This window comes from Amblyomma maculatum, chromosome 2 (assembly GCF_055883805.1).
Source record: "Amblyomma maculatum isolate TAMU_Amacu chromosome 2, ASM5588380v1, whole genome shotgun sequence".
In the NCBI taxonomy this organism is placed as follows: domain Eukaryota; kingdom Metazoa; phylum Arthropoda; class Arachnida; order Ixodida; family Ixodidae; genus Amblyomma; species Amblyomma maculatum.
In genome coordinates this window covers 222,042,014-222,054,506 of record NC_139345.1, presented here as the reverse complement: position 1 = coordinate 222,054,506, position 12,493 = coordinate 222,042,014, and the positions used below count along the sequence as shown (strand labels likewise).

General features: G+C 47.3%; 1 protein-coding gene across 1 annotated transcript in view; it reads right to left on the bottom strand.

The window, feature by feature from the left end:
- Positions 1-12,493, bottom strand: part of LOC146201335 (uncharacterized) — a 155,600-nt gene that overhangs the window by 648 nt on the left and 142,459 nt on the right. The window lies entirely within an intron of this gene.

Here is a 12,493-nt window from a genome sequence, read left to right as displayed (position 1 = left end):
ATAGAGGGTCCACAAAAAAGAGGCAAACACAAGGACAGGCGCTAACTAACAATTGCTTTATTCTTCATGATAACGCATATATATGCCCTCGGCCACAATCGCAAAGGAGAGCAAAACAAGCCAAAATTGACAACTTCTTCAATGCAAGACAACAAGTCATTCAATGCAAGTTAACGACGCGAGCACATGAACTTATATTCGGCAGCGTAAAGTGAAGTGGAGGTATCGCTAATGCAGTCTTCTACTTTCTTCTTTATGTGATATGCTTCCAGTGCCAACCTTGCGCGTTCCTTACTGCTTCTGCCCAGATCGGCGTATCAGAAATTCGCGGTGCATACCTTCAGTCAAGAATGTGCGACACGAGGTGAAACATTTGTCACCTTTGATTGTTACATTTCGCGCATGCTCCCTGAGTCGCTCATTCAAACATGGGCCTGTCTGCCCGATGTAGGTTTTTCCACATGTAAGAGGGATGGCATAAACCACTCCAATATTGCATGGGATGTAGCTGGTCTCGTGCCTTATTTGGCAACCATGCCTTCCATCACCGCACGTGCGGGAGCACAGCTTAGACAGCTTGTTTGGGGCAGAAAATGCCAGAGGGACACAATGCCTGGTGGCAACTTTCTTGAGATGGTGTGACACCTTATGAAGATTTAGGGCATTACCACTGGCCTGAACATTTCACGTTCCGCCGCCTTCTGCCTTGAAGTTCTGGTTTTTTTGCTTCTGGATCAATGTCTCGGGAACGGCTGTCAAGAGTGACAAAGGGAATTCTGCTGACAAAAGCCGGCGCGCCTGAATATCAAAACGTGCTTGCATTTTATGCGCACACGACTTTCTGAGGGACGATTCCATGCATGGAGACGCAATGCCTCTTTTAACAATTTTTAAGTGTGCAGACTTAAAAAATAGAAGTTCCTTCTTTGCGCGAGGCTGGTATTCCCAGCACACACGACTTTCTTGGAGCTCGAGGTCATGATCCAAAAGTACAAAAAAAAAACAGTGTCTTGCAGTTAACTGGTGAATTTCCTAAAGATAACGCGATCAGATTTCTTGACCTCAAGCTGTCCTTTTCGCCTAGTCATACATGCTGGATGTATGAACCACGAAACAGTAAACCATTACTTCCATTTGCATCATCTCATTCTAAACTAGTGAAAAGAGCCGTTGTCAAGTCTTATTATGTTAATGCATTTAAAAAGTCATGTTTCCATTCCATGAAAGACAGCTTCGATTGTCAAACTCAACGCCTATAGTGAGTGCAGGGTATCCCAAGCAGCTGTTTGTCAGAAGCGCGGAATCAATTCTTTCAGGCCTAAGGTCGAAGAAAAGGAACGAGGATGAGGCTCCACCTACAACCATTCAGAAAAAAGAAAAGTAACAGTGGTACCATACATTCATGGCCTTTCACACAAATTGAAGGAAATAGGAAGCCGATTTAATATCAGAGCCGTCCTGGCGGCACCTAACAAGCTGGGGATAATATGCAAGAAGGTAAACAATGCTGCGTTCGTTGCGCAACGTTGCTCAGTAGGACACAAAAATCAATGTATGCCCTGTCATGAAGGCGTTGTATATTCCATTCAGCTTTCTTGTGGGAAACAATATATTGGCCAGACGGGACGATGCCTCAAAGAGCGCCTCAGAGAGCATCACTACAATGTGTACGAAGCAGTGAAAGGGAACCTTGGCATTCACTGCAGGGACTGTGATATTGAACGCCACAATTCGCCCAAACTAGAGGGATAAAGAAACACCGTAATCAGCTAACCCGAGATATTCTGGAAGCCTTTGAAATCGCGAGGTTAGATAAAGATTGCGTTAATAGTGCTTCGGTGGCACTAACAGCGAAGGTATTGAGGTTTTTGAACACAAGGCAATGACACCGCTGTTGTCATCCGCAGCTGAAGATATTTTGTATCTGTTTATATCAATGTCACTACGTTTGCTTTTGGTGATTGTTTCCTATGTATATATTTTCGCGGGACAAACAATAAAGCATCAGTTGAAAGTCAGCGCTCTTTTGTGTTCTTCATACGCCCTCGTTTTGTTTTCGCTGTCTACCCTCAATGGATGTCTGTTGTATTGTATTGGGGTTTTATGGCGCATAAGCAACTGAGGCTATCATGCGCCAAGGATGTCTGTTGTATTTTACATATTATTGTATTTTGATCTGGTTCACTGCATGGTCACATAGCATGGTGAAACAAAAATGAGGGAGGGCTACGGCTCCCTTGCTCACAGTTAGCAATCGGCTGGAGGTACCGGGCTTTTTGTAGCGGTTAGTATTGTTCTTAGAGATTTCGCGCAGATAGGGTGCAATATGCAGTCATTCTTGGTTATCCTGTTAGGTGTAAGACATGATGACTGGTGACTCAAGGTTTCGACGGACATTCTTTTCCGTTGTCCCTATATCTGCTTCACTCAAGTTAATTTCGTGGCCAGTCTCCTACTCATGCAGCGCGATTGCGTTAGTTGTCACTTTTTCTTTATTCTTTTTTTATTCAATGATTACCCCACTTAGCCCGAGGGCGCTACAGCAGAAGGGTTAGACGAGTGGGAAAAAAACACATCTTCATTTATGGAGCACACTTGATGACCTGAAAGCCGATTCCATTCACTGATAGATCGAACAAAAAGGAACTGGCATGCATGTTAGTTCTGGGCGGTATTTCAAAATTTTTAAACAATCATCTGTGCGAGCAGAGACATAATGTGGCCTGACTAAGTATATTTGCTTTGAGATGCCTGTTTTGTTGTGATATATTTGGTACAAGAGTTTAAGTCGCAATTTCCTTCGTCTAGAGAAAAGGGTTTCCCACCCTAAATCATTCTTTATGACGGTACAGCTATCAGTTCTCGAGTACTGACAAAGGACAAACCTTCCTGCTCTGTTTTTAATTTTTTCAATTCTATTGCTCAGTATTGATTTCCAAGGTTGCCATACGGCACAAGCGTATCCGAGCAGTGGGCGAACGCATGCTAAGTAGGCTGTCGATTTCAAACAAGGAGGCATGTGTTTCCGATTTCGCTGTATAATGTTTAAGGTCCAGCCGGCCTTTGCAACTAGGGTATCCACATCTGTATTTCATGAACAGTCGCGTGTAAACGTCACACATAAAAGTTTATTCACCACTTTTTGTGTCACTGTAACACCGGTGATCCTATACTCTGAGGCTAACTTATTTTTTTACGAGTAAATAAGGTAATATGAATACAATTTTTAGTGTTTACCTTAATTTTCCATTTTGAACACAATTCAAGAGCACATGATAAGTCACTTTGTAACTGGGCGACGTCGCCTTGATTTCGAATTTGTCTATATAAATCACAGTCATCGGCAAACAACTGTAAGCTAGAATTGATTCCGCAACAAATATCATTTACATATATTAAGAACAAGAGGGGTCCAAAAACTAAGCCCTGCGGGGCACCTGATGTTATATCTACAAAATTAGATTTTGTTCCATGTAATACAACGCACTGTCGGCGGGAAGATAGCTTTCGATCCAGGCAAATATTGTAGGGTTAATATTTGCATCGTACTTATGGTCTTTCAGGCATCTCTAAAATCTTGTATTTTGCCTACGTAAACTGACGAATAGTGAGCGCAGGCAATTTCCTAAGCCACGCCGGGAAACGTGGCCCGAGCGAGCTGGTCTTTCACGTTTCCAAGCTCATTTGTGATCTTGCTGGTTCGGACATGTGCAACATGGATGACGTGCTTTCGGAACATCCGCGCTAGCCCCTCGCTGATCCCTGCTACCCCAGACGGAAGGCAGCCGTCAGTCTCTTCCTCAACTAGAAAATTGAATGAGGGCTCAAAGGCGTTGAGATGATCGAGGGAAGTGCTCGTGTGCTTTCGGTCAATGACGAAGAAGCAGATATCCACATACCTTAGAAATACTTTTGGTCGCGATTGGAAGGGGGCCAAAGCTTTGAATTTGATGGCTTCCAAAGGGTCGTTGCCGCTGTGCCCAAAGTGGCTACCACCACTGCTGTGCCAAAAGGCTGCTGGTAAAACTTGCTACTATATGTAAAATACCTGTTGACTAGACAAAAATGCAAAAGTTGCAAAGTTCCGCTGCTACAAACGGCGTCCAATTTTTCTACGAGGCTTCTTCTCGAGATGCTTTTTACATCTCTCAACTGCGAGATGAGCTTGTAAATAGCGAGCAGCAACGAAGGACACGATCTCGTTTGTGTTTTCTTCTAGGACACCCACTTAAACTTTGTCGTTGAAGTAGGATGAATCGCGACCAGAACGCCATGAAGGCGCAGTGGAAATGAGTAAAATGCAGAATTTTAAAATCCACTCTTGGGCGCATGGCAGTCCCTGGTTTATGCACCCTTATCAGTTCGCATATGGCAGGCGATGAACAGTTTATACATAACAACTGATAATAAAGCCCATTCATAGACAGAAGGAGCCCTTTGAAGATTTATGTGACTTTTGAAGAGATGTTCCAGTTTAGGTATATGGTCTTTAGGGATCCGGCCGTAAGTGGTCTTGTCTTGAAGCATGGCCTCCATTTTTTCCTTGTATGAAGACGGGTCAAGGATAATAGTAACATTACCTTTATTTGCTGGTAGGATGGCTATATCCTTGTCAGCCGAGGCTTCGGATTGCTGAGCGATAGTCTTGACCAAGAGGGTGGTTCGATGACGTCTTCATGCGTGGCAACACTCCTAATGCCTTCGTTTGAACTTCTTCCTAAATGTATCGTTCCAGAAGTCGTTCTGTTCCTTCTACGGCGCATGCAACATTTAGTGGGTCCGTTACCTTCGCTTGGTTGAAATTTAAACCTCGGCTGAGTACATTTGCTGCGGATGGGTCCAGTTTCTTTGTGTGGCTCTTCCCTGTTGCCAAAAACCAGCGTTTCCCAGCGTCTTCCACTGCGAAACCAGTAAGATTTTCGCGCTGGTTTTGCACTCGGTCTGCTGGGGACGCTGGAGGTCTGCGATATTCACTGCAGCAGTGACGGGAAGACACTGGTTGCACTGGTACGATGGGAGAAAAACGCTGGGAGTATTTTTTTGACGCTGGGTGTATCGCAGGCATCCGCTATGCACTGGGAGAAGTGCTGGGTGTGCGCTTGTGCCGCACTGGTCCCGGTTAGCATCCCTCAGGGGCCAACATGGCAACAGCGTACTCGAAATCGACCATCGGGGCGCCTATGAAAAATATGGCTCAAGTAAGCGCTTTTTGCTGTGAAGTCGTTGCCCACCTGTAACAAAACAAATGCAGTAGATTTTTTCTAGTTTCCATGTTTCGATAATTCGTTTCGAGCCATTCGACAGAGACCACGATCGCCACTCCTCTGATATCTCATTGTACACTGACAATTAACATACAACTAAACCTGGAATTGAATAATGTGAGCTACCATGCAAAACAAACTTCATAGCTGATCATAAGGGAACTCTAACACAATGATTACTGCCAAAATGTTCAATGCGGGCTCAATCTCAGGTCAGCGTAGCCTGCACCGCGGTACAGCATAAACAGCCGAAAGAAAAACATAAAACGAGGGAGAGAGTAGTTTACCGAGCGATGGGCCCATGAGAGAAAAAAAAACCATACAGCGTTTGTAATGCATAATATTTTGCATGTTTCTCAAGCTTTTGTGCTCCTTCTTGCTCTGCGTATAAAGCAGCCGAGCCCTCGGTCATCGCAACGCTCCCCGAAATGTTTACATACAAATAAGGTTTAGTTACACGCAAAAAAGTGTCGTCGCTGCTGCGCTTGCCGGTGTTGAAGCTTGGTCGCACTTTTTTCCTTCAAGGTTTGTACTAATTCTCCGTGTTCAACGAACATTACGCCCACGGTGGCAGCATCACCGAAGAGTCGGCGTTGGTAAATTTGCCAGCGTGTCAAACTCCACATGTTAAAATAATTCTAGTGCACAAAATAGTGCGCATAGGCATCCAGAACATTAGTTGCAAGTCGTGAAAGCAGGCAGCAAGCTCCAATGATGAAGAAGTTGTAACTGTTAGCGCGGCAGCAATGGCCTATAGACTGCGAAACATGAAATCCCAACATTATAAATGCGAGCGCGACATAAAATGCAAAAATGTTTCATAGGTTTCCATTTCTCATCTTGGCCGAGTAATTAGCGTAGAGAGCTACAGGTAAGAGGAACCGAGTTCGACGCGCGCTACGTGCTGCTCTTTTTATTTTGTTTTACTTTTTTAGCTTCTTTTTATGTATTTGAGGCGCTTCGTTACTTTATAGCTTTTAATTTTTATCCTAGGCCTTTTTTCTCCCGGTGACCAGTGCCGCCAGTGCGGAGCGTGCCAGTATGCCGCCTCCCAGTGCGCCCAGTCTCCAGCGTCATACTAGGCCCATAATCATGTAAGGCGCTGGGGCGCTGGGACCCAGTGGCACTGGTTTTCGCAATAGGGTTATGACGGCCACACAAATTTTCATCATTTAAAGCTTTTGGTTTTGCGACTTAAAATGCCTCTCATTTCTTCCGTACATTTCTACGTTCGCAACCAACAGAATGCAGGCGAGGACATCCAGAGCGATAAATTCCAACAGTAGATTTCAAAAAGACAGTTCGGTTTCTAGTCACTTTGTTGTCAGCTTATATTCTTCAATCCCTGCCTGAAGGTGATGACGCTCAGCTTTTGCAACCACACAGGTCTTGGTCTCCATATGGTTGCCAAAGTTGAACGTCATCTCTTCAGCGCAGTGTGTGTTAGTCTCTTTCTATCTGTCCGTGTTCTAGCGCGCTGTCTAAAAATAATGATCAGCCAACTCCCCCAACAAGCCACTCCACTCTGGTGGAATATTTCGTTCTAAACACCTTTTTTTTCGCCTAAGCTTATAATCACTATTAAGAATTTTCTGTTAACTGGCTACATAGCCATGAAATCCTCATTAGTCATCTCTTGTCAAATGTTCAGATAATTCACTCATTGAAGGAAAGCAAAGCGAATGCTTAGACAATGCGTCATGTTAAATATTCCGCTTGCCACTTCCACTATCGCAGTCTTCACGACATAACATCTGGGCCATCCTACTGACTCCGGGGCAGGGACGTATTGGCCGGTGTAGGACACGGACTGGAATCGCCCATCGTTCCCGCGGGGAACGGCTGTGTGCGCCAGTGTTGTGTGGTCAGTGGGTTGGCGGGTGGAGGGGGCGCTTCCTTGAAGGTCGGATAGCAGACACTCAGCGACTCTGGAGCAGTACGGTGCTCCTTTTCGACGCTTTCCGGCCGGAACCTCTTTGTGTGAAGTTGGACAATAAAAGTCATGTTGTTGTTATAAAAAGTTCTCCCTAACGTCATCCACAAACGAACAATTTTTTGGGTGCCGAAACTCGGGAATAAGCGAAGAACAACGGCAACTTGAGGCAGCGATTCCAACTGCAACGGAAGACGGCGATGGATCGACCCCAAACAAAGAGAGAGGTGACACGCGCCGTACTGGACCAATTCAACGGGGAGCTTGCTGGACTAAAGAAGACAGATGACCTCAGCCCCCAGCAACGAGACATCGCGAAAATATCAGAGGAGTTGGACATTGTTTCGAAAGATCTGAAACACCTAGATGCCCTGATTCGTCACAACTAATAATCTGTTCACGTTACTCTCCGTGTGCCCCGATTTCACTCGCCATTGAAGACCGGGCCGTTCCTGATATTCCCAACCTCAGAATACTGGACTCCACATACAATCCAATGGGAAGAACATCACCCCACTCAAGAAACTCCAGCACATTTCTGGCACCATGTTGCACTTCATTAGGTGAGTGAATGAAATTACGGCTTATGCCGCCTCCTTCACGCATTTGTCCTTAGTCGGGTGCTCTGCACCTATCCCTACTTCCCACTTACAAAACACGAAATCAACGTTCTAAATATGCTCATTCGCAAAGCCGCACTCAAACTATATTGCAACACGCCTAACGAATGTTTTGCAGCCCTAGGTATTCACAATAGCATTGAGGAGCTCATTGAAGCCCACAACCATTCAGAATGCATGACTCGCACGCACATGCTCTCTCATCTTAGAGTAAGAATACCTGTCAAATACTCAGACCTCTTCCGTACCCCAAGAACATCCACAAAGAGCCTAAAACCAAGCCCCTTCACTGAAATATGCATCCCAATCTTCACGTACAGCAGCGTATAGCCCGTGATAAGGCATTCCACCAACATTACGGCTCAGACTCCGGAGTCGCATGGTATGCACATGCATAAGTGCCATGGCTGCTGCTGTAAACTCCTCCCTTTCTTCGCTTTTTTACTTCTCCCACATCTCCCCTCCCATCCCACAGAGCTTCTCGGCCACTATACCCACCGCCTCACTCATCCCTAGACAATAGACGTGCCACTTTTGTAGCGTGAGCTACAATATGCGGGTTGGAAGGAGTTTCGCATGAGCTCTGCGCCGACCAAGCTGCGCATGAGCGAGAGCCGCGCTACGTCATAGGGACAGTGTTGCCGCTGCCGCCGCCACCCTAGCGAAGGAAAAGGAGAAAGGGTGTGTCGAGCGAGAGAGAGAAAGGGATTGATTGATTGATTTAGGAAGCGAAAGGGGCGGTAACTGTCTCACTTCTTTTCCGTGGACACCTCAACCGCGCCGTAAGGGAAGGGAGGAAGGGGGGAGAGAAAGTGGAAATAGAGAAAGAGGAGCCGTAGTGGAGGGCTACGGAGTAATTTCGACCACCTGGGGATCTTTAACGTGCGCTGACATCGCACAGCACACGGACGCCTCTTCGTTTCGCCTCCATCGAAACGCAGCCGCCGAGGTCGTGTTCGAACCCTGGTACTCCGGCACAGTTGAGATTAAGAAGTTCGCAGGGGTCAAGTGGATGCAGCTAGCACAGAACCGGGTTAATTGGAGAGATATGGGAGAGGCCTTCGCCCTGTAGTGGGTATAGTCAGGCTGATGATAATGATGACTCCGGCACAGTAGTCGGGCGTCTTACCACTGCACCACCCCGGCGGGTGTTGTCTGGATGACCATGCGTCTTTAGCGCTGATATCAGGTGGCTACAGAATCTCCACGAGTCCATTGGTTTGTGGATGGTACGATGCAGTACGCAGTCGTCCTGTTCCGAGCAGTGTGAGCAGTTCTGTGAAAACCAAGGATTCGAACTGGGTCCGCGGTCCGTTAGGATGGTTGTGGGCCAACCGAAACGTGCCACCCAAGTTTAAATAGAAGCCGAGGCGACGTTGCCGCCGTGATGTCACCGATTGGCTTTGCCTTCATCTGGTGAAGCAGTCGAAGCATGTTAATAAATATCGGTAGCCTTGATAAGAGGGCAAGGGGCCAACGCTATCGATGTGGACCGTATACGAAACGTGTGGTAACAGCGCGAAACGTGGACGGGAGCACAAGACTAGACGACGCAACAAGCACTGAATTTCAACGTTTATATTTAAAAACATACCCTTTTGTGTATACCCCTGCACCACACATGCCACGTACAAGTACCTTGCACACCTCTGCACAGTCATAATCGCACCACACGTGCCACATAAACGTCTCTTGCAGACAACGCGGTACACTAACTTCTGCGCACTCACGGAAAATATTGCACATTTGGCCGCTCAAGGTCCTTTTCTGTTAACAATAGGGACAGTTTGCTTGCTCATCGTTCCAGAAATCTGGCTATTTCTGTGGCATCGATTATTTCAGAAACCAGGTGCTCATTATGTTTTGCTAGCAATTTACATCGTGTGAATTTCACGCAACAAGATTTCGACGAGCAATCTCTGACATATATTCCCAAATGCCTGCTTGCTTGATAGACGTTATTTTTGATTTAGTCCATCCTGTCATTTGAGCATCTGCCAGTCTGTCCCACGTATTGCTTCCTACACTTCAAGGGTACGGAATAAGCATCGGATTCCGCGCACTCTACGAAGCTACTCCGGTGGTTTCTTGTGCATCCCTGCTGCTTTTGCGACCCATCTGCGTTCACACGTCTGCAGAGGCTTTTCAGTTATTTCGAAGCAGTAAACAACACTAACGCCTGCTATGCGCTCAATCTTTTTAGCGGTGGGAAATGTGCACAACATAGAAAACCAGCAAGCCCAAGCTGCCATCCTGGCTAAATGCGAAACTCTGGTCAGGCTGCAGGAAATGCTGGGCTGGTGGCACTAGGTACCGGTACCGCGCGTGTGCACGCTGGCATGGTGCACACGCGCGGACCCAGTCGGGAATGACGGTGTTCATGCGAGACCGAAAAAGCGGGATCAGATCAGCTTTTGGGTTGCGCGAATTCTAGGATGGGCGATGTTGAGCAGAGAGTCGACAATTTGCAGAATGACTAATTGAGTAGGTGAATGGCTTGTAATCGGTGAAAACGGTGAACGCCGGCCTTCATGCAAGTGGCAGAACGGACGTACTACCAGGCATATGGCGAGGAGTTGCGGACGAAAGCAGTGTACCTTGTCTGAGCAGAGGTGATGCGTTGAAGGAAGAATGCGAGGGTTGCCACATGCTACTGATTTGCTGCTGATGTACCGCGCTGAGCCCTGTGTTGGAGGCGTCTATCATGAGCACGAGGGGAGAATCCGGGATTGGGTGGGCGAGTAAAGTTGGCCAGGGTGCGCTCGATGGAATCAAAGGTGTCATCAGCAGCGGTGTCGCAGTGCAGTGTTTTCGCCGAGTTTTTGCAGCAAAGCATGCAGTAGAGTTTCCAGGAAGATGGCGCAGTTTCTGATGATTCGGCGGTAGAAGTTCGCGAGGCCTAGAAGCTGGGGGAGCTTCGTGATTCAAGTAGGCTTGGGAAACTCGTGATGGTTTGCGCTTTGTCGAGAAGCGGGCGGATGCGATTGGTGTCCAAGTGGTGGCCGAGAAACTTAAGGTGGGGGGGGGGGGGGGGGTTGTCTGAATTCGCTTTTTTCCGAGTTTATAACAATGCCGTTTGCCGGAAGGCGTTGGAAAAATAGGCTCAGGTGTTCCAGGTGTTCTTCAGTGTGTGAACTTGCCACAAGAATGTCATCCACGTAAGCGAACACGATGAGTCTTTGAAACGCTGGGCAGTTTGTGCGGCATGCCTATAGGCATTCTTAAAAATTCGAACACTTTATGTCCGAATAAACTTATTATTAACATATTATAGTCCAAATGGTGTTGTGATTGCGGTTTTGGAGACGTCTTCTGTTAGCGGGATTTGGTGATAGGCTCGAACAAGATTTATCTTAGATGATGATGGTTGCACCATGTAGCGCTGATGTGAAATCTTGTATGTTTGGCCGCGGGTAGTGATCTGGGCTGGTCTTGTTGTTTGGGAACCTGTAGTCTCTGCATGGTCTCCAGTATCCTGACATTTTCGGGACAAGATTAAGTGGAGATGCCCAGTTTCTGGAGAAGGCACTGCTGATGCCAAATTCCAGCATGTGCTCAAATTCTGTATGGGCCACCTTGAGTTTGTCATGAGCCAAGCGTCGAGGACGGGAGAGAACATGTAGTTCTGATGATATAATGTGGCGCTGGATGTTGTGGCACACAGGTTGAGAGCAATACGGCGGTTACATTAGCTTGGGGAACTCATTATTTAGGGCTGCGAATATCTCTTGGCAGCTGTAGCACATGAGGGTGCTGCATCAGTAGTTGCGCTCGCTGCGATGCCATGAATGAAGAGTTTAGTTGCGGAGTTGCGGAAAGAAGATTCTTTCGCTTGACGTTAACGAGGAGCTCGTCGTGCTTGATGAGAAAGTCGGCAGTGATGATTGCAGAACCAGCGTCAAAGACCAAGAACGTCTACAGCAATACTATTCGAAGGCCCATGTTCAGCGTCAAAGAGCGCTGACTGTACACTATAGAATGCGAGTTCCGTTCACTGCTTGTAGGTACAAAATGGAGCGGAAGCGCGCTGTGCTTATGTGGCTGGGAGAATGCTCACCTGGGGCCGGTGTCAATGAGGTACTTTTGCCTGGTGGTTCGGTCATACACGTGGAAGAGGCGACACTTTTACTTGCCACTGACCGCTCCTCGCCGCTAGTGGTCGCTGGCTGGTTTTCCGCCCAGGTGAAAGGCAAAAGGCAATGATGGGCGTTGGCGCCGAAACGGCAGTGATAGTAACATATAGGGTGTACTGCTGGGCTGTCGAGCATTATTGTGTCCCTGCGCTGGCAGACGAGGACAAAAGGACGAGAGATACACACACAAGCGCAGTTGTGTGTGTGTGTCTCTTGTTCTTCTGTTCTCGTCTGCCAGCGCTGCGACACCGCAATGCTCGATAGCAGCATGCTGTGGGGCCTCCGGATACTCTTCGTTCCCGTTCTTCATGCCGGCGAGGCGTCAACGACCGACAACTTTGGAGTCCATGGCGTCGGGGCGACTCTGAGACTGTTGTTGCCGCGATGAATTGCTCGAGCCGAACACAAAGGCGGTCAACTTCAGAAGTGACGGCGATATGAGGCTGCTGGAGAGTAGCGGCCAACAATGATGCTTGTGTGACGGCACAGACGATGTGGTGTGACCACCTTCATCACTTTGTCAGCTGGTGATCTCAAGTTCAT